The sequence below is a fragment of the Hyla sarda genome, chromosome 4 (assembly GCF_029499605.1).
Source record: "Hyla sarda isolate aHylSar1 chromosome 4, aHylSar1.hap1, whole genome shotgun sequence".
In the NCBI taxonomy this organism is placed as follows: domain Eukaryota; kingdom Metazoa; phylum Chordata; class Amphibia; order Anura; family Hylidae; genus Hyla; species Hyla sarda.
In genome coordinates, this window is record NC_079192.1 from 414,944,581 (window position 1) to 414,968,444 (window position 23,864).

Below are 23,864 nucleotides of genomic sequence, written 5' to 3' on the forward strand. Positions count from 1 at the left end.
GAAGTTGAGTTGTTCTTTTCTGTCTGACCACAGTGCTCTCTGCTGACACCTCTTTCCATGTCAGGAACTGTCCAGAGTAGGAGCAAAACCCCATAGCAAATCTCTCCTGCTCTGGACAGTTCCTGAGACAGACAGAGGTGTCAGCAGAGAGCACTGTTGTCAGACAGAAAAGAACTCAACTTCAGCAGCTGATAAGTAGGATTTTTTAATAGAAGTAATTTACAAATCTGTTTAACTTTCTGGAGCCAGTTTATATGAAAAAAACATAGTTTTTCACTGGAATACCCCTTTAACCCCTTAAGGACATAGGGCGTATCCATACGCCCCCGTTTCCAAGTCCTTAAGGACCGAGGGCGTATGGATACGCCCTGAGCATTTCCGGCCCCCACCGCTAGCCGGAGGGGAGCCGGAGCCGGATGCCTGCTGAAATCGTTCAGCAGGCACCCCGGCATATCGCCCAGGGGGGTCATTATGTCCCCCCATGTCGGCGATTGCCGCAGATCGCTGGACAATTCAGTCCAGCGATCTGCGGCAGATTCCGGGTCAATCGGGTCTCCAGTGACCCGATGACCCGGAATTACTGGCTGATCGGGGCCGTCAGAGACGGCCCCGAACAGCCATTGCCAGCAGGGGTGAGGTGGCACTGGTGCCACCTCACGATCGCCCTGATTCGTCGGCCGGATTACCGGCCGACCAATCAGGGCGCCTGCTGCGGGTGTCACTCCCGCAACCCGCTCCGCCCCTCTTTCGGAGGACGTGAGCGGGTGCGGGAAGACGACCCCCGGTGCTGGGGACCCCGATCCCCGGCGTCCCTGTTGGGATCGGGGCCCCAGGAGCAGCGACGGCGGCGGAGACGACGAGGGACTGACCTGTGCTGCTGGATCGTTGGAGGTGAGTGACAGCCTCCTGCTGTTGCTTAGCAACAGCTCCCAGCATGCAACAAGGGCATGCTGGGAGCTGTAGTTATGCAACAGCAGGAGGCAGACCACCACAACTCCCAGCATGCCCTTATGGGCATGCTGGGACTTGTAGTTTTGCAACAGCTGAAGGCACATTCTTTCTATGTAAAAGTGTACCTTCAGCTGTTGTGTAACTACAACTCCCAGCTTGCACAATCAGCTAAAGTGCATGCTGGGAGTTGTAGTGGTGCATCTGGTGGTTGCATAACTACAACTCCCAGCATGCCCGTTGGCTGTGGGTGACTGCTGAGAGTTGTAGTTTTGCAACAGCTGAAGGCACACTGAGTTAAGTAGTAAACCAGTGTGTCTCCAGCTGTTGCATAACTACAATCCCCAGCATCCCCAGCCAATGTAGTATGCCTCCGGCTGTTGCATAACTACAAGACCCAGCATGCCCTTCCGCTGTCCGTACATGCTGGGGGTTGTAGCTTTTGCAACAGCTGAAGGCACACTGGTTGCAAAACACTGAGTTTGTTACCAAACTCGGTGTTTCACAACCTGTGTGTCTCCAGCTGTTGCAAAACTACAACTCCCAGCATGCACTGATAGACCGTCCATGCTGGGAGTTGTAGTTTTGCAACAGCTGGATGTTCCCCCCCCCCCCCCCCAATGTGAACGTACAGGGTACACTCACATGGGCGGAGGATTATAGTAAGTATCCGGCTGCAAGTTTGAGCTGCGTTAAATTTTGTGCCGCAGCTCAAACTGCCAGCGAGAAACTACTGTGAACCCCCGCTCGTGTGACTTTACCCAAAAAACACTACACTACACTACCACAAAATAAAATAAAAAGTAAAAAACACTACATATACACATACCCCTACACAGCCCCCCTCCCCTCCCCAATAAAAATGAAAAACGTCTGGTACGCCACTCTTTCCAGAACGGAGCCTCCAGCTGTTGCAAAACAACTACTCCCAGTATTGCCAGATAGCCACTGACTATCCAGGCATGCTGGGAGTTTTACAACAGCTGGAGGCCCCCTGTTTGGGAATCACTGGCGTAGAATACCCCTATGTCCACCCCTATGCAATCCCTAATTTAGGCCTCAAATGCGCATGGCACTCTCACTTTGGAGCCCTGTCGTATTTCAATGCAACAGTTTAGGGCCACATATGGGGTATCGCCGTACTCGGGAGAAATTGGGCTTCAAATTTTGTGGGGTATTTTTTGCTATTACCCTTTTTAAAAATGTAAAATTTTTGGGAAAACAAGCATTTTGGGTAAAAAAAAAAATTTTTTTTTTACATATACAAAAGTCATAAAACACCTGTGGGGTATAAAGGTTCACTTAACCCCTTGTTACGTTCCCCGAGGGGTCTAGTTTCCAAAATGGTATGCCATGTGTTTTTTTTTTTTTGCTGGCCTGGCACCATAGGGGCTTCCTAAATGCGGCATGCCCCCAGAGCAAAATTTGCTTTCAAAAAGCCAAACGTGACTCCTTCTCTTCTGAGACCTGTAGTGCGCCAGCAGAGCACTTTTCACCCCCATATGGGGTGTTTTCTGAATCGGGAGAAATTGGGCTTCAAATTTTGGGGGGTGTTTTCTGCTATTACCCTTTTTAAAAATGTAAAAATTTTGGGAAACCAAGCATTTTAGGTAAAAAAAAATAAAAAATGTTCACATATGCAAAAGTCTTGAAACACCTGTAGGGTATTAAGGTTCACATTACCCCTTGTTACGTTCCCCGAGGGGTCTAGTTTCCAAAATGGTATGCCATGTGTTTTTTTTTTGCTGTTCTGGCACCATAGGGGCTTCTTAAATGCGACATGCCCCCAGAGCAAAATTTGCTTTCAAAAAGCCAAATGTGACTCCTTCTCTTCTGAGACCTGTAGTGCGCCAGCAGAGCTATTTTCACCCCCCATATGGGGTGTTTTCTGAATCGGGAGAAATTGGGTTTCAAATTTTGGGGGGTATTTTCTGCTATTACACTTTTTAAAAATGTAAAATTTTTGGGAAACCAAGCATTTTAGGTAAAAAAAATATAATTTTTTTTACATATGCTAAAGTCGTGAAACACCTGTGGGGTATTAAGGTTCACTTTACCCCTTGTTACGTTCCCTGAGGAGTCTAGTTTCCAAAATGGTATGCCATGTGTGTTTTTTTGCTGTTCTGGCGCCATAGGGGCTTCCTAAAGGTGACATGCCCCCCAAAAACCATTTGACGCTCCTTCCCTTCTGAGCCCTCTACTGCGCCAGCTGAACAATTAACATAGACATATGAGGTATGCGCTTACTCGAGAGAAATTGGGTTTCAAATACAAGTAAAAATTTTCTCCTTTTTACCCCTTTCAAAAATTCAAAAATTGGGTCTACAAGAAAATGCGAGTGTAAAAAATGAAGATTTTGAATTTTCTCCTTCACTTTGCTGCTATTCCTGTGAAACACCTATAGGGTTAATACACTTACTGAATGTCATTTTGAATACTTTGGGGGGTGTAGTTTTTATAATGGGGTCTTTTATGGGGCATTTCTAATATGAAGGCCCTTCAAATCCACTTCAAACGTGAACTGGTCCATGAAAAATATCGAGTTTGAAAATTTTGTGAAAAATTTCAAAATTGCTGCTGAACTTTGAAGCCCTCTGGTGTCTTCCAAAAGTAAAAACTCATACATTTTATGATGCAAACATAAAGTAGACATATTGTATATGTGAACCCAAAAAAAATATATTTTGAATATCCATTTTCCTTACAAGCAGAGAGCTTCAAAGTTAGAAAAATGCAAAATTTTCATTTTTTTCATCAAATTTGGTGATTTTTCACCAAGAAAGGATGCAAGTTACCATAAAATTTTACCACTAAGTTAAAGTAGAATATGTCACGAAAAAACAATCTCTGAATCAGAATGATAACTAAAAGCATTCCAGAGTTATTAATGTTTAAAGTGACAGTGGTCAGAATTGCAAAAAACGCTCCGGTCCTTAAGGTGAAAAAGGGCTCGGTCCTTAAGGGGTTAAAGGATAATAACACCCAAACAGGTTTTAGGTGAAAAAAAACCAATCTGGAACGCTATTTATAACTTATAACAATTATCTCATCCTATTCTTCATGAGGATGAACTTATAGTTTCAGGTGGAATTAAGAGTTAATCTGAGTCTTATATCATCTTCTTAGCCCTTTGAACATTAGAATATCTCCTATGCTAACCCTGAGCTCAGGAGATTGAAAGGGCTTGTATAAGCCTGGAAGAAATGGTATGCTATGTTCTCCTTCCGAGAGTGCCCCTCGTGTCCATAGGATGTGTTTGGTATTGCATCCTAGACTAATTTACATGGTGCTTCTTTTGTTTAATTTAAATGATATTAAATTATTACTATATTAAATTGATTCTCTGATCTCTGACCCTTATAAAGACATATTAAAAAACAAGCATAAAAGAAGCCACTAAGAATCAAAAGGTTGTTCAGTGGGGGATATTTACTTTAAGGTGGCCATATACATAACAATATAGGTGGTACTGCTGACTAGGACCCAAGCTCACTCATGGCCTCACAGGATTTCACCCTTAAATGGGTGCTCCAGTAGAAAACTATTTCTGGTGCCAGAAAGTTAAACAGATTTGTAAATTACTTCTATTTAAAAATCTTAATCCTTCCAGTACTTACCAGTTGCTGTGTGATCCACAGGAAATTATTTTCTGTCTGACTACAGTGCTCTCTGCTGACACCTCTGTCCATGTCAGGAACTGTCCAGAGCAGGATAGGTTTGCTATAGGCATTTGCTCCTGCTCTGGACAGTTCCTGACATGGACAGAGGTGTCAGTAGAGAGCACTGTGGTCAGACCGAAAGGAAATTAAAAAAGAAAAGAACTTCTTGTGAAGCATACAGCAGCTGATAAGTACTGGAAGGATTAAGATTTTTAAATAAAAGTAATTTACAAATCTGTTTAACTTTCTGGCACCCAATGATTTAAAAAAAAAATTTAATTTACAAATCTTTTTAACTTTCTGGCACCCGATGATTTTTTTAAAATTTGTTTTCCACCGGAGTACCCCTGACTTTGCTGCAGGAGATTCCCCAACTGGCTGTGATCCCTAGTACAGTGATCCCTCAACTTACAATGGTCTCAACATACAATAGTTTCAACATACAATGGTCTTTTCTGGACCATCGTAAGTTGAAACCAGACTCAACATACAATGTACAGACAGTCCAGATCTGTGAAACGTGTCAATGGCTGGAAGAACCGACCAATCAGAATGGGCATTCACTGGTAAAATCTGTGTATTACTGAAGCGTATGCACTGACTGGTGTCTGGTAGCGCCCCCTACAGTACAGGGAGGTATTACATGTTCTGTACACTTTACCTGTATTACTGAAGTGTAGGCACTGACTGGTGTCTGGTAGCGCCCCCTACAGTACAGGGAGGTATTACATGTTCTGTACACTTTACCTGTATTACTGAAGCGTATGCACTGACTGGTGTCTGGTAGCGCCCCCTACAGTACAGGGAGGTATTACATGTTCTGTACTCTTTACCTGTATTACTGAAGTGTAGGCACTGACTGGTGTCTGGTAGCGCCCCCTACAGTACAGGGAGGTATTACATGTTCTGTACACTTTACCTGTCCCAGGTTTAGCTGCTTCTTTGGACACCAGGTGAGGGCGACTCCATTACTTTTTTAGGACATTGCCTGTACTGTATAGGACCCTGAAGAAGCTCCTGTCCTCTACATAGACCAGTGTTTCCCAAGCAGGGTGGCCCCAGCTGTTGCAAAACTACAACTCCCAGCATGCCTGGACAGCCAAAGGCTGTCCGGGCATGCTGGGAGTTGTAGTTTTGCAACAGCTGGAGGCTCCCTGCTTGGGAAACACTGACAAAGACAATGATTTACAGCTCCCAGCAGATCTTTATTACTTTTATATGTAAGGATTTGCTTTATCTATATTAGTTAACTACTTATTTTTCTTTAATTCTCACTTTTTCCTATTTTTGGATGACATTTTGGTGGCTTCAGAACCAATTACCAGGTTTCCATAGAGTTCTGGTCTCAACATACAATGGTTTCAACATACAATGGTCGTCCCAGAACCAATTAACATTGTAACTTGAGGGACCACTGTATAGTCACTGACTCTATGTTTCTATGATTAGCAGCTGAATACAGAAGCAGTGACAATATAGATTGAGGGCCAGACTAAGGACGTGGAACAGGACCAGGAAGACATTATCAGGGACACCAAACAACACCAAGATAGAAAGAGGGCAAGGAGTACAAATACCTGGAACAGACCAGGAGCTGAAACAAAAAAAAAACTGAAGCCCTGGAGTGCGGAAAGCTGGAACGGTGACCCAGCACAGGACCAGGGGTAATTCGAAAAGTTCAGAAAGTGATCTGAAGGACAAGGCAGAAGAGTTAGGACCAGGAGTAATAGTACAAGTCTTAGATGGGAAATGCCAGGAAGTGTCCAGGAGACAAGCAATCTGAAATCAAATGGTCTGTGGCATGGTCCACAGGAGCAGAGAGGGGGGCATAACCAGAGAAACTGCGCTGTGAGTGAGAGACCTATCTGAGTTTATCTGGGAAGGCCTCAATGACAGATAAGATGGTGACTCTGACCTTTAGTAAAATATATCTTTAAGACTCATTGGATCTGGAGTAAATTATCATTGCATTTTGGCTTTAATGGGGTTCTCCGCCCCTAGATATCTCATGCCCTACCCACCTGAACGCTGGGTTTGGGTGGTCATGGTCGTGATGTAACACCACTCCCCCTCCATTTATATCTATGGGAGGGGGCGTGGCGGTTCCCATAGACATGAATGGGGTGAGGGTGGCGTGATGTCACGACCACAACCGTCTAAACCCAGCACTCTGAAAATAACAGAATGCCGGGTGTCAGCACGGAGATCGTGAGGGGGTCCCCTGCAAACAGTCATCCTATTCCCTATACTTTAGATAGGGAATGATATGACTAGGGGCGGGGTACCCCTTTAAGTTTCACAGATAAGGGTGCATCCACATCACATCCGGCGGGAGAAGCTCAAAACTGCCTGATTATGTACCTGTGCAGGACCCCATTCAGTCCAATGACCCGAACAGAATTAGCTTGTGACTCTCTTTGGGTGATTTTCCAACCGTATCTGACATGGATTGAAAATCTTGGTCTGCGGGGTTTTCAGTTTGGACCAAAAGTCCAATATAGTAGGAAAATGACCTTAACGGAACCACTAGCAGACTCCATTTGGGTTATTGGATTGAATAAGTACAGCACAGGTCCAGCACAGATACGTCAGTAGGCAGTCATGACCGTCTCCCACCTGATCTGTGCCAGCGAGACACAAAACGTGATGTGCCTGCACCCTAAATGATGTATAGAACAAGCTCTGGAGAAGCCGCTCTTCCCCTACCTGGATTTCTCCATAGAGGACATCTGCAGTGAAAATACACGTATCCACTATTCGCAGGATAGGGGGATAAGTGTTTGATCGCGGGGGGTCCGACCGCTGTGCGCCGGCTAATGTGCCGTCAACCTCTCTGAGGTCAACAGCATGCCCCCCACCCCATACAGCTCTATGGGAGAGGCAGGGAGGCACGAACAAATTACATGACGGAGGCGTGTTGGCCGCGGTGTCATGCTGCGTGCGCCCGGCGCACCTACTACACTGGAGATCTGCAGGCCTGTGCGGGAGATCGTAGGGGGTCCCAGCATTCGGACCCCCTGTGATCAAACACTTATCCCCTATCCTGCATTTACACTGCAGATGTCCTTTAATGCACTCCCAGTCAGTATAAATGGTAAAACAATTGCATAGAATGTGAGATTTACCGAATTCTTCTATATAAAAATACAAAGCCTCATCCCCTTTATATCTTAAAGGCATACTCCAGCGAAAAACACCTTATCCCCTATCCTACCCCAGTGGCAGGACCCCAGCAATCTCTGGGCCGGCAGCGGCAGCGTTCGGAACACAGAAGCTTGGAGCTTCCGTGAATGTGATGTCACGCCAAGCCCCCTCCAATCATGTCTATGGGAGGGGCCGTGATGGCTAGTATGTAGCCGTCACGCCTCCTCCCATAGACATGAATGGAGGGGGCGTGGCAGCTGTAGTCGCCAGTCATCCAACAAGGACCGGAGTTCGCTCCGTGCACGGATTTGAGCTGTAGCTAGCTCCTTTTGTATCTGAGGCAAGAACAGAAGTTTGCTGGTATGGTAGAAATTGGTGTGGCATCTTTAACCACCGGAGTGTCCCGGCACCCCTGCTGGGGCACCCTGATTGATAATCACTGCCCAGTGTAATGTATGCCAGACATCCCTGGCTAATGCGCCCCCTTGCAGCAGTACGCCTGAGGCGATTGCCTCAATCGCCTTATGGGAGCCTGCACAGATGACCGGGGTGCCACGCAGGAGATCGCAGGGGTTCCCAGCTGCGGGACCCCCGCGATCAGACATCTTATCCCCTATCCTTTGGATAGGAAATAAGAAGTTTTTTGCCGGAGTACCCCTTTAAGAAACGTCACTCCAGGTTCTTCTTACCATGAGTGAAATTTACAGCAGCTGACACTCTATCACCGTCTATAGATCTGATGTTTTCACTTTGGAGGATCATCCACTCATAAGCACCTTGCTCATCTGTCATGCGAGTAGCAGTCGTGTATACATCACATTACTGCTCTTTATACTTTGTACGTGCACCAGCTTGTGGGAAGTCACAGGAATCTGCTCAGAATAACCATCTATACTGCAGAAAATGAATAAAGGTAGGATTGAAGGAATGAATAAGTCATCATTGACTGACCTAAAAAACAAACTCCTCACCCATTCAGATACACATTCGACACCCCTGCAGAGATACAGACTTTTTTGTTATGTCTCATTTCAGCCTTTGTAATTGGCCCCTAGGGGGTGGAGAATGGCACATAGACATTATTCCTCACCCCCTTGGACCCTGCACCCAGTATAACACAATGTATCACTGTTTGGAGTGTTCCTTTAAAGGGGTACTCCACTGCCCCATCGTTCCGAACATTTTGTTCCGAATGCTTTGAGCGGACGGCAGGGGTCCCCTTGACGTGACGCCCTGCCCCCTCAATGCAAGTCTATGGGAGGGGGCTTTGTGACCGCCACACCCCCTCCCTTAGACTTGCATTGAGAGGGCATGGTGTCACATCATGAGGGGGCATAGTGTGATATCACGATCCCTAATTCTAATCCCTAGCATTCTAAATGAACACTGGGTGCTACACAGAGATTGCAGGGGTCCCAGCTGCAGGACCCCCACGATCAGACATCTTATCCCCTATCCTTTGAATAGGGGATAAGATGTCTAGGGGCGGAGTTCCCCTTTAATATTATGGTGCTATTATGCGCTTGAATGTAAACTTCAGTGTATGTAAGGAGGTGGAGCGGTAGACATTAATACTGTAAGTACGGCCAGCAATGAAGCTGTTATTTAGCTAATAATTCCAAGAACAAAGCAATTCTACTTCTCTAGACTTGTTATCCTGATTTGCTAATCCACAATCCTCTATAGCAGTAATTACATGGTATGTTTTATAAGCGTATCATCAAAAAACACAATGCTATGGCAGCTGAACTGTACATGCATTATCCGCAGTGAGATTTATATATATATATATATATATATATATACACACACAATATATATATATTGTGGCACTGAGGCAGGTTTTAGGGCAATGAAAGGGTGTTTTCCAAGACCTTTAGCCTAGGTGATAGCAGAGAGGCTCATCAGGTGCCTAATTAAAGGGGTACTCCGGCGCTAAGACATCTTATCCCCTATCCAAAGGATAGGGGATAAGATGCCTGATCACGGGGGTCCCGCCGCTGGGGACCCCCGTGATCTTCCACGCCGCACCCCGGGGGCTGATTCTAACAGGGTTTGGCGTGGAAGATCATGGGGGTCCCAAGTGGTGGGACGCCCGCGATCAGGCATCTTATCCCCTATCCTTTGGATAGGGGATAAGATGTCTTAGCGCCGGAGTACCCCTTTATTGAGGCCAGCAAAAGTGTGGGAAGTCTGCATATAAAGAGAGGAAACAGAATAGTCTGGGCTCTCCCCAGAAGACAGAAAGGTGGCTGTAAAGGGGGGAGGCAGGGGTCCTTGTGAGGAGCACACAGCCAGGTGCTGTGAGTGACCCCAACAGTGAAGTGGACAGGCAAGGAGTCTTTGTACACACAGCAAGAGGTTGCAAACTCTGTGTGTGAACAGTGAGTAAAGGTTGCTGAAAGCGTTTTGTTAGCTGGCATAGAGAAGCTCTCCAGCTCGTAGTGAAGGTCATCAACATCTCCTGTATAGTTAGTGCCGGACAGGCAAGTTTTTTCTTTTGTTCCTGTATTGTTATTTTTATTTGGCTTGGAACCTTTCTAATAAACCTGACCAGGAGTCAGATTGCATGAACTTGCTGCTGTTTGCCTGATTTAAATAAAGACAGACACGTCTCCCTTTCCCTCAGCAAAGGGCGATCTCTGACACGTCTCACTATATATATATATATATATATATATATATATATAATGCTAATGGGATTGTCCTATGAACCAATCTACAAAAGAGATGCAGTTTTGGAAAATTTGTTAATGTTATCGATGTTATTCCCTGTTTCCCCTGATTGAATGGAGAACAGTGGCAGCTCCATTTGTTCTCTATGGCCCTTCCAAACATTTTCAAGCTAAACACTGGATAAATGGAACGTGCTGTGCTCTGCAATGTTTGAAAGCCCCATAGGGAATTAATGCATGCTGTGCTCTGTACACATAAGGCAGAATTATTATTAATTTCTGAGACTGGGGTGGGGGGTCCCGACTGTCGAACTCCCACTGATCAGCTTGTTACACCCTTTTCTGTGAATAGGTTGGTAACTAGTGTATATTTTATACAAATATTAGACATGACGTTAGGCCACATCCACTTGCAAAAAGATGTGACTTTTCTACACCTTCAAGGCAAGCGTAAACGCTTAATAAATCACTACCATAGTCTTAGTAATCCCACATCCCTTGTGGTCTAAAGTTTCCTATGGGTTTATATCTATTATCTGCGGTGATCTTAGGTAGTGAAGGATTTCATGTCAATCACTGTGAAGGTCTGGGTACAATGTGCATTTATACCTAATAATCATGAAGATGGAGGGATTAAAGGTAGACCAAGGAGATGTCTAGATCTCACCAGACAGACCAAGGAGATGTCTAGACCTCACCAGACAGTCCAAGGAGTTGTCTAGGTCTCTCAGACAGACCAAGGGGATGCATAGGCCTCACCAGACAGTCCAAGGAAATGTCTAGGCCTTACCAGACAGTCCAAGGAAATGTCTAGGCCTTACCAGACAGACCAAGGAGATGAATAGGCCTCACCAGACAGACCAAGGGAATTGCTAGGTCTCACCAGACAGACCAAGAGGATGTCTAAGTCTCACCAGACAGATCAAAGGGATGTATAGGCCTCACCAGACAGCTCAAGGGAATGTTGAGGCCTTACAAGACAGACCTAGGAGAGTTATGGACCTCACCAGATAGATCAAGGAGATGTATAGGCCTCAGACAGTCCAAGGAGATGTCTAGGTCTCTCAGACAGACCGAGGGGATGTATAGGCATCCCCAGACAAACCAAGGAGATGTCTAGACCTAACAGACCAAAGAGATGTCTAGGCCTCACTAGACAGACCAAGGGAATTGCTAGGTCTCACCAGACAGAACAAGGAGATTTCTAGGCCTTACCAGACAGTCCAAGGAGATGTCTAGACCTAAAAGACAGTCCAAGGAGATGTCCAGAGCCCGCAGCAAAGCAGGATGGTCTTGCTGCGGCAGTAGCAACCAGGTCGTATCCACCGGCAACGGCTCAACCTCGCTGACTGCTGAGAAGGCGTGGGACAGAAGGACTAGGCAGAAGCAAGGTCAGACGTAGCAGAAGGTCGGGGCAGGCGGCAAGGTTCGTAGTCAATAGTAATAGCAGGAGGTCAGGAACACAGTAATGGTAAACACAGTAGTAGCTTTCTCTAGGCACTAAGGCAACGAGATCCGGCAAGGAAGTGCAGGGGAAGTGAGGTTATATGGACAGGGAGCAGGTGGAAGCTAATAAGACTGATTGGGCCAGGCACCAATCACTGGTGCACTGGCCCTTTAAATCTTAGAGAGCTGGCGCGCGAGTGCCCTAGAGAGCGGAGCCGCACGCGCCAGAACATGATAGCCGGGGACCGGGATGGGTAAGTGGCTTGGGATGCGATTCGCAAGCGGGCGCGTCCCACTATGCGAATCGCATCCCCATCATGAATGTCAGTGCAGCGCTCCCGGTCAGCGGGTCCGACCGGGGCGCTGCATAGAGGAGAACGCCGCGAGCGCTCCAGGGAGGAGCAGGGACCCGGAGCGCTCGGCGTAACAGTACCCCCCCCCCCTTAGGTCTCCCCCTCTTTTTGTCTCCTTGTCCCTTCAAAAGAGACGAGAAAAATTGAGTCTCCTTCTGGAAAAAGAAGTCCTGGGTAGCTACACCAGCGGCAGGCAGTTCAGAATGAATGGGGAGGGGGGGGGGCAGAGGGAGAAGCATGTCACAGTGCAGAGTGTCTCCAGGACGGGGGCTATGAGGAGGCACGGCACAGTCCTGATAGGCCTTGGGGAGACCAGGCACAGGAGGAAACACAGAGGCCCGACAGACGGGGCTGGGAGCAGACGTGAGGCATTCCTTGCGGCAAGCAGGACCCCAATTCTTGATCTCCCCGGTGGTCCAGTCAAGGGTGGGAGAATGATGCTGGAGCCATGGCAGACCGAGGAGGACTTCAGAGGTGCAGTTGGGCAGGACCAAAAATTCAATTTTCTCGTGATGCAGTCCAATGTTCATAAGCAAGGGCTCTGTGCGGTAACGCACAGTGCAGTGCAACTTCACTCCGTTGATCGAAGAAATGTAGAGCGGCTTGATGAGACGGGTCAACGGGATGCAGTACCTATCAAGCAAAGAGGCCAGAATAAAATTTCCAGAAGAACCAGAGTCCAAGACGGCCACGGCTGAGAAGGAGGAGTTGGCAGAAGGAGAAATCCGCACGGGCACAGTGAGACATGGAGAAGCAGACTTCGTACCAAGAGATGCCATACCCACGTGAGCTGGGTGCGTGCGTGCGTTTTCCAGACGTGGAGGACGAATAGGGCAATCCACCAAGAAATGTTCGGTACTAGCGCAGTACAGACATAGATTTTTATCCCTACGGCGAGACCTCTCTTCAAGAGTCAGGCGAGACCGATCCACTTGCATAGCCTCCTCAGCGGGAGGCACAGGGGTAGATTGCAAAGGATAGCGTGAGAGAGGTGCCCAGGGATTAAGGTCTTTTTCCTGGCGGAGTTCTTGGTGTCTTTCAGAAAAACGCATGTCAATGCGGGTGGCCAAATGGATAAGTTCATGCAGGTTGGCAGGAATTTCTCGTGCGGCCAGCACATCTTTGATGTTACTGGATAGGCCTTTTTTAAAGGTCGCGCAGAGAGCCTTGTTGTTCCAGGATAATTCAGAGGCGAGGGTACGAAATTGGATGGCGTATTCGCCTACAGAAGAACTACCCTGGACCAGGTTTAACAAGGCAGTTTCGGCAGAAGAAGCTCGGGCTGGTTCCTCGAAGACACTGCGAACCTCAGAGAAGAAGGACTGTACAGTGGCGGTGACAGGATCATCGCAGTCCCAGAGCGGTGTGGCCCATGACAAAGCCTTCCCAGACAGAAGACTAACCACGAAAGCCACCTTCGACCGTTCTGTAGGAAATTGGTCCGACAACATCTCCAAATGTAGGGAACATTGTGACAGGAAACCACGGCAGAGTCTAGAGTCCCCATCAAATTTGTCCGGCAGGGACAAGCGGAGGTTAGGAGTGGCCACTCGCTGCGGAGGAGATGCAGGAGCTGGCAGAGGAGATGGTAGCTGCTGTTGCAGCTGCTGTAGCTGCGACTGAAGTTGCTGTAACATGGTGGTCATGTGCGACAGCTGGTGAGCTTGTTGGGCGATCTGTCTGGATTGCTGGGCGACCACCGTGAATATGTCAGCGATACTTGGCAGCGGCACGTCAGTGGGATCCATGGCCGGATCTACTGTTATGATTCGGCTAGCTGGATGTGGATCCTCTGTGTCAGCGAGGGATTGGCGTGGACCGTGTCGGTGGACCGGTTCTAGGGTTGCTACTGGTTTTCACCAGAGCCCGCTGCAAAGCGGGATGGTCTTGCTGCGGCGGTAGCAACCAGGTCGTATCCACCGGCAACGGCTCAACCTCGCTGACTGCTGAGAAGGCGTGGGACAGAAGGACTAGGCAGAAGCAAGGTCAGACGTAGCAGAAGGTCGGGGCAGGCGGCAAGGTTCGTAGTCAATAGTAATAGCAGGAGGTCAGGAACACAGTAATGGTAAACACAGTAGTAGCTTTCTCTAGGCACTAAGGCAACAAGATCCGGCAAGGAAGTGCAGGGGAAGTGAGGTTATATGGACAGGGAGCAGGTGGAAGCTAATCAGACTGATTGGGCCAGGCACCAATCACTGGTGCACTGGCCCTTTAAACCTCAGAGAGCTGGCGCGCGGGCGCCCTAGAGAGCGGAGCCGCGCGCGCCAGAACATGATAGCCGGGGACCGGGACCGGTAAGTGGCTTGGGATGCGATTCGCGAGCGGGCACGTCCCGCTATGCGAATCGCATCCCCATCATGAATGTCACTGCAGCGCTCCCGGTCAGCGGGTCCGACCGGGGCGCTGCATAGAGGAGAACACCGCGAGCGCTCTGGGGAGGAGCAGGGACCCGGAGCGCTCTGCGTAACATTGGCATCAGTAGTGGGAGTCACTTTTGGGACTGAGGAAGCTCTGAATCATGCAAAATGTCTTTGGTCTCCTATCTAGTGTACACTCCTGTTGTCCGTCTCCCTCTGTTATGTGAGTATGTAACTCTACTAATGAAGATTTTTTACCATGGACATTTTGGACTTGGCCTTGATTCCCATTTGGTTTCATTCCATTATAAAGTGTATTCAAATATTTTAAGAGTGTGGAGCAACTCAATATCATAGAGGAATGATAGGAGTGCGGCTGGCAAGACATGATGGGACCTATAATTCCACAATGACTTCAGTGCCCAAATCTGCTCCAGCGCTGTCCAAGAACTCACACATTGGCCCTGATTTACTAAGAGTGGAGTGTAGGTTTCTTTGTGGGTTTTAATTCCCTACAAAAAAATTTTCCAAGGTATTTACTAAGGTTTCCCTACATTTTGCACTTTCCCTACATTTTGCTTTTTTCCCACTTGCTCTGAACTGTAGGGTATTCCTTCAAATCCACCACATTTTCTGTGGAAACCTTAGTAAATATGTAGTTTTTTTGTAAAAATGGCGGGAACACGCCCTTTTCTGGGACCACACCCCCTTTTCCTGACCGCCACACCCCTTTTGGGGTTTTCTCAGTAACATGGAGAGTTAGTCGGATTTTTCTCAATTCTGGCGCAAATTTCACCTCAAATTTTTTTTTTCAGTTCCACTGCACATTTAATGGAAAAATGAAGGGTATCATTAGAAAGTACAATTGGTCCCACAAAAAAACAAGCCCTTATATGGCCCTGTAGATCAAAAAAAAGTTAAAGTGTTATGGCTATTAAAATACTAGGAGGAAAACATGTCAAAATTAAAATGAGCTATGTCCTTAACCCCTTAACGACACAGGACGTAAATGGACGGTGAGCTGGTACTTAACGCACCAGGACCTACATTTACATCCTATGCATAACCGCGAGCATCGGAGCGATGCTCACATCATGCACGGAAGGTCCCAGCTGCTGATAGCAGCCAGGGACCCGCCCGTAATGGCGGTCATCCGCGATCGCGTGGATGTCCGCCATTAACCCCTCAGATGCCGTGATCAATACAGATCACGGCATCTGCAGCACTGCAGACACTAAAATGGATGATCGGATCGCCTGCAGCGCTGCCACAGTGATCCGATCATCCAGCATGGCAGCCGGAGCTCCCCTCACCTGCCTCTGCTGCCTTCCATGGGTCTTCTGCTCTGGTCTGCGATCGAGCAGACCAGAGCAGAAGATGACCGATAATACTGATCAGTGCTATGTCCTATGCATAGCACTGATTAGTATTAGCAATCAAATGACTGCTATAAATAGTCCCCTATGGGGACTATTAAAGTGTAAATATAAAAGTTTAAAAAAAAATTGAAAAACTCCCTCCCCAATAAAAACTTCAATTGTCCCATTTTCCCTATTTCACCCCCAAAAAGTGTAAAAAAAATATTTTATATACATATTCGGTTTCGCCGCGTGCGTAAATATCCCTATTAAAACTATTAAAATAAAATGTTAATGATACCGTACAGTGAACGGCATGAACGTAAAAAAAAAAGTCCAAAATAGCTGCTTTTTTATAACATTTTATTACCCAAAAATTTTTTTAAAAAAGTATAAAAAGTTTTACATAAGCAAATATGGTATCAATAAAAAGTACAGATCACGGTGCAAAAAATGAACCCTCATACCACTGCTTATACGGAAAAATTAGAAAGTTATAGGTCTACAAAATAGGGGGATTTTAAACGTACTAATTTGGTTAAACAGTTTGCAATTTTTTTTAAGCCCAACAGTAATAGAAAAGTATGTTATCATGGGTATCATAATTGTTCAGCGTGAATACGAAACCTTCCAAAATTAGCAAAATTGCGGTTTTCTTTTTAATTTCCCCACACAAATAGTATTTTTTGATTGCACCATACATTTTATGGTAAAGTAAGTGATGGCATTACAATGGACAACTGGTTGCGCAAAAAACAAGCCCCCATACTAGTCTGTGGATGAAAATATAAAAGAGTTATGTTTTTTGAAGGCGAGGAGGAAAAAACAAAAACGAAAAAATAAAATTGTCTGAGTCCTTAAAGGGGTATTCCAGGAAAAAACTTTTTTTTATATAAATCAGCTGGCTCCAGAAAGTTAAACAGATTTGTAAATTACTTCTATTAAAAAATCTTAATCCTTTCAGTACTTATGAGCTTCTGAAGTTAAGGCTGTTCTTTTCTGTCTAAGTGCTCTCTGATGACACGTTTCTCGGGAAACGCCCAGTTTAGAATCAAATCCCCATAGCAAACCTCTTCTAAACTGGGCGGTTCCCGAGACACGTGTCATCAGAGTGCACTTAGACAGAAAAGAACAACCTTAACTTCAGAAGCTCATAAGTACTGAAAGGATTAAGATTTTTTAATAGAAGTAATTTACAAATCTGTTTAACTTTCTGGAGCCAGTTGAGATATATATATATATATATATATATATATATATATATATAAAAGTTTTTCCCTGGAATCCTTGAGGGGTTAAAAAAAACTATCTGATAATCATATGATACCATATTAGCCTATGGGAGTCGAATGCCACAGTGTTATTTATAGACACATTCACAGGGAAGCTCTGATGACGTTACTACCCATATATAGACAGTTACCATACATGGACAGTTACCGTATAAATACAGTTAGCATATATGGACAGCTACCATATATAGACAGTTACCATACATGGACAGTTACCATATATGGACAGTTACCATATAAATACAGTAACCATATATAGGCAGTTACCATACATGGCCAATTACCATATATAGACAGTTACCATACATGGACAGTTACCATATAAATACAGTTACCATATATGGACAGCTACCATATATAGACAGTTACATACATGGACAGTTACCATACATGGACAGTTACCATATATGGACAGTTACCATATAAATACAGTAACCATATATAGGCAGTTACCATACATGGCCAATTACCATATATAGACAGTTACCATACATGGACAGTTACCATATAAATACAGTAACCATATATAGGCAGTTACTATACATGGACAGTTACTATACATGGACAGTTACCATATATAGACAGTTACCATATATGGAGAGTTACATCATCGGAGCTTCCCCATGGCTTCCCTTCTGAGTGCAGGCAATTTAGCTGTTGCAAAACTACAACCCCTTGCATGCCCAGACAGCCTTTGGCTGGTTGGGATTACTGCTGCACTGGAATTTCCGTACAATGAACCTAGCCTAAAACATAGTGTAAACCCAGCCTTATTATTCAGTTGCACAATACTGGGTATAATCAAACTGGTGCAAAATATTTTTTTGGTTAACTTCATATAATATATATTAAATATGTTATACTGTAATAGATATAAATATGTTGCTGCCACTAGAGGGAGTCCACTGCTTATAAATCTATATAGCTCTTATGTAATTCCTTGGGGGCGGGTCAAATTTCTAAGCAGGAGGCTCCTCCTACTAGGGGCTGCAATTAAATCATGGAATGCAGTCATCTCCAACCTGGGACTCTCCAGCTGTTGCAAAAGTATGACTCATAGTTACCCACCAGCTACAGGATAGAGTACACTGATGGAAGGGTTCAGGCTTTAACTAATAGGTGGGGTGGAGTTGGACACTTGGATGCCGATCAATTCCGAAAACTAGGGGGGAGGGGGGGGTTGTTACTTAATAAGGATTTAAAAAAAAAAAAAAAAACATCTTTTGGTTCAAATTTCTTTCTCACCATACCTTGTCCCCTCTTGACTGGAAATTCAATGTACGCTAAGAAACTATCAACAGAGCTTGAATTGTTTTTGTCCTTCACCAGTTTCATCATAAAGCAGCCAAAACAGTAGCACGGCTCTGATTTACTCATATGACATAATAGACAATATAGGAGAGTGTAAGTAACAGAAACAATAAGGCAGGCGTCCCCCACAGGTGAGGAGCGATTAGCACGTTCCGGGAGGTTCACCCTACTTTGTGGTGGTTTTGCAGTGGGTGGCGTCATTTGTTTTTGTGAGAGATGGGTGAGAGCCTCTTTGATCTGGTGAGTAATGTTCCTCAGAGCCGATGAGTGGATATTGTGGCAGACAGGTAATTATGTGTTGTGTCTTTTATAAGACGAGGTGAAGACACGGGCCAACAATTTTAATAATTCTCCTACGTAACAAGTATTTGGATAGAATTCCCCCAGATATTATGTGAGAAGAGAATAATGCGTGTTGGTAGAACCTCTTCACCTTTGTGCTATATTCCTGCTTTCCCCCACCATCTCGGATGATGGGATTAGGTCATATGTTTATATGACTGTTTATAGTAGACATAGGGTAAAGTGCCTCACTCAGCGACAATCACGTCCAGCGTCAATCACTAGATTTATAATATAGTGCGAGTGTCACCTCCTCACAGAACACATACTCAATATGACCACCAAGTACCTAAGCATGTGCTAGAACAATCCTCTTCAACAACACAAGATCTGGGTTCACTATGTTTAAATTCACATCTATAAAAAACACAGTCATGGACTCTCTGCAAATTAGGACAACCCATATAATATACCCTTACAATGTAGGTGACAAAACAACCTGTAAATGTGTTACCTCAGGACTTCAGGTCAAGTTCCTCTTAGCCCCTCCGAGCAGACTGTCTCTCTCCATCTTTGAGCCCAGTGGCGGGCGGTCTTCAGTACCTGAGCCGATCTTAGGTACTGTGAAAACTCAGCCTGGTCCATGAAGGAGAATGAAAGACTGGATGGTAGTGGGTCCCAGATAAGCACAGGCGCTGAACACAGCTCATCACTGGGCTCAAACAAAAGGGAGAGACATAAAAATCCAAGCCCAAGAACAGGACTTACCAACATCCTTAGCAGCTAAGGTCTCCTAGTAATTTACTAGGATTTTACTGGATTTTCCTATATCTCACCCAGGTTTTTTCCTGTTTCACAATGTATAAATTATTCCATAAGGACTTTTTTGTGGAGAAACAAAGTTAAAAAATCTGACCACCAGTCAGAATTTTTAACTCTTTACATACATTTTCCAAGTAACCTTAGAAGTTTTCAATCTTAGTCTTAGATTTTTCTTGTCAATAAAGGCAAAACAACACTTATTTAAGATGCTTATTGACCTTATAAATCTGTGCAGGTAAGCATAGGGCTGTGTGCAGTTTTTATGGTATTTTTAGTCTATTTAGCCTATTTATTTTTAGCCTATTTAGCCTATTTTTCAGGCAAACATCAGCTGGTCCATTATTTTAAATTTGTTAAAAAAAATGTTCAGACATTTTTAAGACAATTTCTGACTGCTTTTTGCTGCAGCAAATGTCATTGTAAGAGTATGTTCACATTTTGGAATTTCTGAGCAAAATTCTTCTGAGAAATCCTGCTGTAAGATTATGCAGCATAAAAAAGAACATTGGTGTAAATGGGTTTTCCGTTGAACCATTCACATTGCTGAATTTTCAGAGCTGCTAAAAGAATGAACATGTTTTTTCTTTGAGAGGATTTCTGTGCAGACTGCATTTCCGTCAATGGTGATGTTGCAGGTCCACATGATCCTAGCCCAAGTGGAGACTCCAGAATCAAGTGTAAACGCACCCTAAAAGTTTACTGAATGGAAATGACCAGCTGTTTATCCAGTATGTAATAATTCTTTAAAAAAAAAATAAAACAAAAAAAACCTGCTGTTTTCTTGAGCAACAAAACTGTATGTGAACAGAGCCTGATTAACAAAGAAGAAAAGTCGGTTGAAGGTGACAATTTAAGTGGGACTGGACAACTATTTTAGGCATGTAGGAAGTGTGAGGACAATCCTTCGACAGATGATGTTGTAGGAATAAAACATAGGGCATGTTGGAAATCATTGTCCATTCATTTATCTCTTAAAGGGATTATGCAACATGAGGTGACTTTAGTACTTACCTGCTAGACAGTAATGGACATGCTTAGGAAGGATCCATGCCTGTCTTAGGGCTAAATGGCTTTGTTGGGAGTTCACCATAATGCTGCTGCATTCTTTTTTTTTTAATTTGCTGTAGGAGTTCCTCCCCTCCAACTACAAGTCCCAGGATCACTTGTTTGTAAGTATAAGCTCACTTTATTCCCTCCACACATCAGCCACCCCACCCATTGAAGCACACCTGAGCTCCCTTCCATGCTGTGCTGTGATTAAAACTACAATTCCTTGCAGCCCTAGCGGTCACTCCACCCATTGAAGCACAGACACACTCCTTTTCCACACCTGACTATTGATGTTATGTCTTAACACTCATTTTGTATTTTGCTAAAAATGAATATCAGGGCAAAGATTGCAAACCAGGCCTCAAACACAGGTACAGACACTATATTATGAACTACTCTAACTTTACAGCTCCTGTAGCACAGTCAAGTAAAAAAAAAATCCCAGAATATCCCTTTAAGGAGGATAAACTGCTGCCAGAACAGTATGCATGTGTATGGGGACGATGTGAGGAATAGGTGAGGCTACCTTTGGTTTGCCCATATAATTTTGGTACCATGAAGCTTTACGCTCCACTTTTAAGGAATTTTCAGTGGTCCTAGCTGTAGAGACCTTGTAACAATGGTCCTCGACCCAGTCCTCAAGGCCCATCAATATTCCAGAATAGAACTGGGAAAAATTCTAATCCTGGACTGTCGTTGGGCCTTGAGGACTGGTTTAGGGATCTCCATTGTATAATATCTGTAGATACAATTCCTTCATTGTTATGTAACTCCTTACTCAACCACCGACCTCCCAACTCTATAGTTCCCACTTCTCTCCTACCCTGTTTTCACTCTTTGTCTCACCTCTCTATTCCGAGCCAAAAACACACATCCTTCCAGCAGGTTCCTTCTCACTTTCTAGCAAGAATGTAGACCTCCCTCAGTGGGAATCTTCCTGTTAACTTAGGATGGAGCCTCTTAAGGGATAAAGACCCCACAGCTCTAGGCTAAAGGGTCTGATAAACATCTAGGTCTTATTACATATTATTGCAATTTCATGTCAAACCCCAGGGGCAGGAAGTTCTGAGAATTATCTAAGATATCGGAGCCGGACACATGTCAGCGTGTGCACCGCGTGTGTTACATGAACCACAGTGCAGCCATTGTGTAGGGCTCATACCTTTTTCCGTCGGTGCTGACATTCCCCAGCCCTAAAACCTGTCATGGATTGGCACGGCATTGAAACGTAAAAGAGTCTTGCAACGTTTTCTTTTTTTTCCGGTGGAACAAGGAGGCCAGGAGATGCCCGTTCTGGGGTGGTTTTGTTTTGGAACTTGGGTGATGTGTCTTAAGGTGATCGTTCATGGGACACAGGGTCTGTTTCCAAAATATCAATGTAAAGATTTTTTTCCCTTTGGGTTTTTTCAACAAATAAGAAATGATGTAAGATCTGGCAGCTGGCTGACTTTCAGGTTTAGACCTTGGACGGCTTTCAAGATATTTAGAGTTTGCCGTCTGAGGAAAAACAGAATGTTTTCTCTGAAAGGTGATTAGTTAGTGGAAAATATACCTTGTTTAGAAGTTGTATTTCCCGCTTCAATGCGCCGCCTTGTATAACGCACGTCCCTGCCTATCATCGCAACAATGGTCACGGTCCCTTAAAGGGGTTCTCTTTTCCTAGACATCTTATCCCCTATCGAAAGGGTAGGGGATAAGATGTGGAACGGAGGCTCGTGACATCACGGTCACGTCCATGCCCCCTCAATGCAAGTCTATGGGTGGGGGCGTAACGGCCATCACATCCCCTCCCATAGACTTGGATTGAGGGGGCGTGGCCGTGACGTCCTGAGCCTCCGTCACTCCAATGCTGCACCCAACGCTCTAAACAAATGCCGGGTGCAGCAGGGAGATCGCGGGGGTCCTCAGTGGCAGGACCCCGCGATCAGACATTTTATCCCCTATCTTTTGGATAGGGGATAAGATGTCTAGGGGTAGAGTACCCATTTAAGAGGAGAAAATGACCCATAGATGGCAAAAGCTTTATTAGCTACAGCCCCCTACACATCCGAAAATCTATCCACCATTGCCAATTTATACAAATACTACACATCAATAACGATGACAGGAATTGTTCTAGCAAAAGAAAGAGTTGTTTGTTGGATAGAGTTTATCCCGAGAGGAAAACAGGCAAACCTCTGTATAAGATCCATAGCATTGACCATGATCAGACGTTCACATAGCCTGAAGTACCACCTCAAGACCCCAGCACATGCATTTTGCTTACACACCCCAGTGGTTTCTCCCCTGAGGAAGCCTTGAACTATATTGGGACAAAAATGCATTGGGCAATCTGTTGTTGTTTTTTTTTTGTGTCTAGTAAGCATGAGTTTTAGGACTTCGTACCCGCCTTGGCATTTCCTGGTGGTACCTAGCCCTTATCCTATATTAACACTTGCTTGGGATTTAAGCTATCAACCCTGTTGTTGCTTGTTGTAGATTATTTATGGTGATTTCCTTTAACAGTATCGATTAAATGTTACGTTTTAGCCATTTCAAGTTTTCATTTTTTTGATGTTTATTGCCTTGAATTCACTCTTACTTGCAACTGCAGATCATCTTTACCTATCTGTTTAATTTTACTCAGTGCTGTTCATAAGAGCATTAGGAGCTTTACAGCAAACCCATGGACATAGGCAACAACAGTCAAGAGCTGGTCCATTGAAATTAATGGGAAAGGTTACTGGACATGCTCTGTGATTTTTATAGAAGTAATTCTACAGAGAGGGGGAAGCAGATCCATGAACATCACTTATTCTCTTTTATATCTACTGGCGTCACTTTCACTGTACTCCTGTCTGTGACAATAAGGAGGAGGCTGCTGGAAAATTATCTGTCCAGAACAGGCAGACTAAGCTTTGTTTTAGGCCTACAGGCCAGAATGGTAACTGCAATATCTTGGTATTATTTTATAATTTAATACTATATTGTTACAAGTTGTTTATAAAACAGGAGGGGTATTGCCCTGAGATCAAAAAAAGAAGCACATTGGTTAGCCGAAGGGGCCCTTGTTTAACTAAAAAACACCTGCAGCTATATACCTTGTATGGCGAGTGCCACCAACAATAGGAGCTAAGCCCACTCCCCTGTCGGATAACCTCTGCACAGGATGGACTTCAAATCTCCAC

The 23,864-nt window shown here is 44.9% G+C and overlaps 1 protein-coding gene across 22 annotated transcripts in view; it reads right to left on the minus strand.

Annotated features, from left to right (window-relative positions):
• The window catches only part of LOC130267707 (uncharacterized), a 382,496-nt gene that overhangs the window by 138,662 nt on the left and 219,970 nt on the right, over nucleotides 1-23,864 (minus strand). For 3 of the 22 annotated variants that reach the window (XR_008843245.1, XR_008843247.1, XR_008843246.1), the window contains exon 5: nucleotides 8,441-8,645. The exons of 17 other annotated variants lie outside the window; for them this stretch is intronic. The gene's annotated coding sequence lies outside the window, so the exon portion shown is untranslated. The remainder of the gene's footprint in view (nucleotides 1-8,440; nucleotides 8,646-23,864) is intronic. 2 more of the 22 variants (XR_008843253.1, XR_008843248.1) reach the window with 1 other exon arrangement.